The 5,035-nt window shown below is 40.8% G+C and overlaps 1 long non-coding RNA gene across 2 annotated transcripts; it reads left to right on the top strand.

The window, feature by feature from the left end:
* Nucleotides 1-1,786: 1,786 nt before the first annotated feature.
* LOC119905760 lies at nucleotides 1,787-3,040 on the top strand. Of its 2 annotated transcripts, XR_005444878.1 has the most exons (3): nucleotides 1,797-2,029; nucleotides 2,181-2,238; nucleotides 2,639-3,040. It is a non-coding gene; the product is annotated as an uncharacterized LOC119905760 (long non-coding RNA). The 2 variants fall into 2 exon arrangements; XR_005444877.1 differs by having other exon boundaries at nucleotides 1,787-2,029; nucleotides 2,181-3,040.
* The last annotated feature ends 1,995 nt before the right edge of the window (nucleotides 3,041-5,035 follow it).

Genomic DNA, 5,035 nt, shown 5'->3' with positions numbered 1-5,035 from the left:
AACCAGGATTTCTGTTTTTATTGGAGTTAAGTTGTAGGAAATTATTTGACATCCAATGTTTTATGTCGGTAAGGCAGTCCTGTAATGAACGCAGCATACTACGGTCGGTGGGCTGTACAGGAAGGTATAACTGTGTATCATCCGCATAACAGTGGAAGGAGATACCATGTCTGCGTATGATATCACCCAGAGGGAGCATATACAGTGTGGAAAATAAGTATTTGAACACCCTGATATTTTGCAAGTTCTCCCACTTAGAAATCATGGAGGGGTCTGAAATTGTCATCGTAGGTGCATGTCCACTGTGAGAGACATAATCTAAAAAAAATAAAATAAAAATCCAGAAATCACAATGTATGATTTTTTTAACTATTTGTATGATACAGCTGCAAATAAGTATTTGAACACCTGAGAAAATAATATTTGGTACAGTAGCCTTTGTTTGAAATTACAGAGGTCAAACGTTTCCTGTAGTTTTTCACCAGGTTTGCACACACTGCAGGAGGGATTTTGGCCCACTCCTCCACACAGATCTTCTCTAGATCAGTCAGGTTTCTGGGCTGTCGCTGAGAAACACGGAGTTTGAGCTCCCTCCAAAGATTCTCTATTGGGTTTAGGTCTGGAGACTGGCTAGGCCACGCCAGAACCTTGATATGCTTCTTACAGAGCCACTCCTTGGTTATCCTGGCTGTGTGCTTCGGGTCATTGTCATGTTGGAAGACCCGGCCTCGACCCATCTTCAATGCTCTAACTGAGGGAAGGAGGTTGTTCCCCAAAATCTCGCAATACATGGCCCCGGTCATCCTCTCCTTAATACAGTGCAGTCGCCCTGTCCCATGTGCAGAAAAACACCCCCAAAGCATGATGCTACCACCCCCATGCTTCACAGTAGGGATGGTGTTCTTGGGATGGTACTCATCATTCTTCTTCCTCCAAACACGGTTAGTGGAATTATGACCAAAAAGTTCTATTTTGGTCTCATCTGACCACATGACTTTCTCCCATGACTCCTCTGGATCATCCAAATGGTCATTGGCAAACTGAAGACGGGCCTTGACATGTGCTGGTTTAAGCAGGGGAACCTTCCGTGCCATGCATGATTTCAAACCATGACGTCTTAGTGTATTACCAACAGTAACCTTGGAAACGGTGGTCCCAGCTCTTTTCAGGTCATTGACCAGCTCCTCCCGTGTAGTTCTGGGCTGATTTCTCACCTTTCTTAGGATCATTGAGACCCCACGAGGTGAGAACTTGCATGGAGCCCCAGTCTGAGGGAGATTGACAGTCATGTTTAGCTTCTTCCATTTTCTAACGATTGCTCCAACAGTGGACCTTTTTTCACCAAGCTGCTTGTCAATTTCCCCGTTGCCCTTTCCAGCCTTGTGGAGGTGTACAATTTAGTCTCTAGTGTCTTTGGACAGCTCTTTGGTCTTGGCCATGTTAGTAGTTGGATTCTTACTGATTGTATGGGGTGGACAGGTGTCTTTATGCAGCTAACGACCTCAAACAGGTGCATCTAATTTAGGATAATAAATGGAGTGGAGGTGGACATTTTGAAGGCAGACTAACAGGTCTTTGAGAGTCAGAAATCTAGCTGATAGACAGGTGTTCAAATATTTATTTGCAGCTGTATCATACAAATAAATAGTTTAAAAAATCATACATTGTGATTTCTGGATTTTTTTTTTAGATTATGTCTCTCACAGTGGACATGCACCTACGATGACTATTTCAGACCCCTCCATGATTTCTAAGTGGGAGACCTTGCAAAATAGCAGGGTGTTCAAATACTTATTTTCCTCACTGTATAGATGTGGTAAGGTAGGTGACTGGTGCACATGCATGGTCATATGACCTTGTCATGTGACCTGCAGCTAATAAGGAAGTGGTAAAAGGTTTGCTAGTCTCAATGGAGAGTCCTTTGCTTTCCACTGAGCACACCTTGCAGGGTGACATCCAGACATGAGTGTCCCGTCCTCTGGAGGGAACTGGAGAAGATTGATGATAATGCCTGTCAGCATTGCAAGCTGTATGTTGTAGCATTGAATGGTTTCAGCTAATGCTATTTTGTTTTCACTTATGTTACCGCCTGTCTGTATGTTACTGATGCTTGCTATGCTAATAGCATTTTCTTAACCTGTGGTTTGTTCTGTTTAGTAAAGATTATTTGTATGTTTCAGTCTACAGGTGACGTGGTCACAAATCAGCGGCTGTGGATGTAGGGATCCGGAGTTACTGGTAAACGATATACATGTGCCTATCTGTGTATCTTAATGAGCCCGGATATTATTTATTTTTAGCACCGGAATCCCCCCCCACCTGCTGCATTTCTGCAGACTTTGTGTAACCTTGCAAAGTAGGCTTATATTTTATTCCTTAAATTATCTGCAAGGCACTGTAATTTCAGAACTTGCAACTAATGTCTTATGTTTTAAAGGTGGACCAGACCAACCACTGACTTCTATTTTATCCTTTTTGTTTGTTCTGTTAAATGGTTTTCCAGTAACTTAAGATGTCTGTTGCTCGCTGTAGTGTCCCATAGTGACTGGAATAGATGTCCTGTATTGGGTGTCTACTCGGTGTCATATTTGGGATGGTGGTTTAAATACAGGTTGCTCTCCTCTCTGTATATCCTCAGCTTGACTTTGTACAAGGCTGGGTCCATATCGGCAGACTGCCTCCCTTTCCGTGGTGAGACTGCACTGGGTGACATTCTGTAGTGGTGTGTATACTCAACTTCGACATTGCATGCTATTTTGTAGTGAATAATCTAGATGGTAAGTGTGTAGTGAATAGTTTAGATGTTGAGTGTATAGTGCATGTACTTCTTGGTGTTGGGTCTGCTGTCTCCCTCTTCTGTCTACCACAGTCGCTGATTGGGGTGGTGTGTACGAGCCGACTTGACCTTCCTACCTTGAGGAGAGTAACACTTTTCTTTTTTTTTTTTTTTTTCCAACAAATTTATTACCAGGCTAATTTTATTTATGCTGATGGTATTTTAACAATATACTCATAATAAAATTTACTTACTTTTGTACAACACATGCCTCTTTGTAATTCTTCCTGATCGGGGTAAATCAGAGTTCACGACACACAACCTTATATATTAAGGGTTCTAAAGGGTTCCTCCTGCCCTTATCAGGAGGTGGCGTTGTCAAGCCCAACAAAAGGTATTCATTCTTCTTTATTCGGCACCACATAGGAAACAAAATAGGTCCAAGGATTGACCTCTGAGGCACACCATAGTTGGTGGTATGGAAAGATTTAAAATTTAGAGACAACTTCCTATTGTATAAGTATGAGGCAAACCAATTCAGTGCAGTACCAGATACCCCCCAGGATGCCATGATCAATGGTGTCACAGGCCGCACTTAAATCCAGCAGAACCAGTATCGAACATTTGCCTGCATCAGCATTCATTAGGAGGTCATTAGTAACTTTCAAGAGTGCCGTCTCAGTACTGTGACGTTTACAGAAGCCAGACTGGAACTTTTCAAAGATACAATTGGTTTCCATTACAGCAAGGAGCTGCTTAGAAACCCTTTTCAAGGGTTTTTGAAAGAAAAGGCAGTTTAGATTGGGCGGTAGTTATCAAGGATGTTGGGGTCAAGGCTAAGTTTCTTTAGGACAGGTTGTACACATGCCGTCTTGAAGTAGACCGGGACACAACCTGTAGATAATGAGCGTTAAAAATTAAAAGCAGGTGTGGGCTAATATAATCCAAAGCTTCTATTAAAAACTTTGCAGGAATCCGATCAAGAGGGCTAGAGGAAGGCTTCATCTTCAACATAATTTCCATATGTTCTGCCATGGTAATGGAAGAAAAGGAACCCCAAGGATGCTGGGTAGGGTGCACAACATCTGAAAAGCTGTTAATTTCATTTTTATGGTATGTAGGATTTTATTCTGTATCACACTGTTTTGTGCATTTAGCTAAAGAACATCCAATTCTGTGAGAATATTTACCTTATTTTGACTTCACGCAAAACACACACAGCGTTTGTTCATATGGTTCCAGTTTATTGGCAGCCACTGAATCACTTTCATTACAGAAAAAACACTACCCCTACAGGTAGAGTCCTAGCAGTACAGTATGATTCTGCAGAGAGAAACATTCCACACGGCAAGTAGGTAAGAAAAGATCTAACTAATTTCTACTGTGAAGCAAATCTGGATCAAAATGTTGCTGAAATCCTTCCTGACATACAGAGGTTGTATTGAACACTTTTGTTTTTTTTTTCCATTTATAAATGATCAAGACTGAACCAAATAATGGGTGAAACTTGCTCCACTCTTTGTTCTTGAAACTCAAACATTTAGCCTCCAAGCCACAGAACATTTATCTGACATCTTAACACACCAAACACAGGCCCAAATATCTGTTTCGTGACGGCACCAGTGACTTTAATGATGATATCCACACCTTTGGTTTAACAAACACTGCTAAAGCGGCTGTGGTACACAATTTTACCTGCTGTTTGAAATATGTTGTGGTTCCAGACACCAATCAGAGAGAGGTTACTGAAAAAGATTTGCAGCAGCCTTTCACACTTGTTGCATCACCAGGTAAATTACAGCAACTGAAATCTTCTGAGTGAGCTGAGTAAACATCTCGACCTTTTTTATCATAAAACCTCTCAAATGAATTTTTGTTTCTCCATACAGACATAACTGAAAATCAAACATTAGCTATACAAATTAGATATACTGTTCTGGCCTTAAAAGAGAACTGTTGTTTACTCACAAAACCTTTGATCACTTTTGTGCCAAAATGATTTTGGGAATTTGTAATGTGTCGCCTCATTTTAAAAAGAAACCTGAGAAAGGGACCTGTAGAGGTGAATGTGTTGCTGCTTTTACTCTTTAGTAAAATCTTCCATCACTGGACATCTACACACAGGTAGGACTGAGCAAGTATTACTCATTTTAATATCACTGTGAGAATTTAATATTGTGAATAAATTAAAATGACAGTTTCAGTCCATTTCATATTACATCTAATTTAATTAATGTAACTGGACAACCATTTTTTTTA

This window comes from Micropterus salmoides, unplaced genomic scaffold (genome assembly GCF_014851395.1).
Source record: "Micropterus salmoides isolate LMB-PRFRI ecotype aquatic unplaced genomic scaffold, ASM1485139v1 Ms_hic_scaffold_16, whole genome shotgun sequence".
NCBI classification, from domain to species: Eukaryota; Metazoa; Chordata; class Actinopteri; order Centrarchiformes; family Centrarchidae; genus Micropterus; species Micropterus salmoides.
This window is presented reverse-complemented; position numbering and strand designations above follow the sequence as displayed.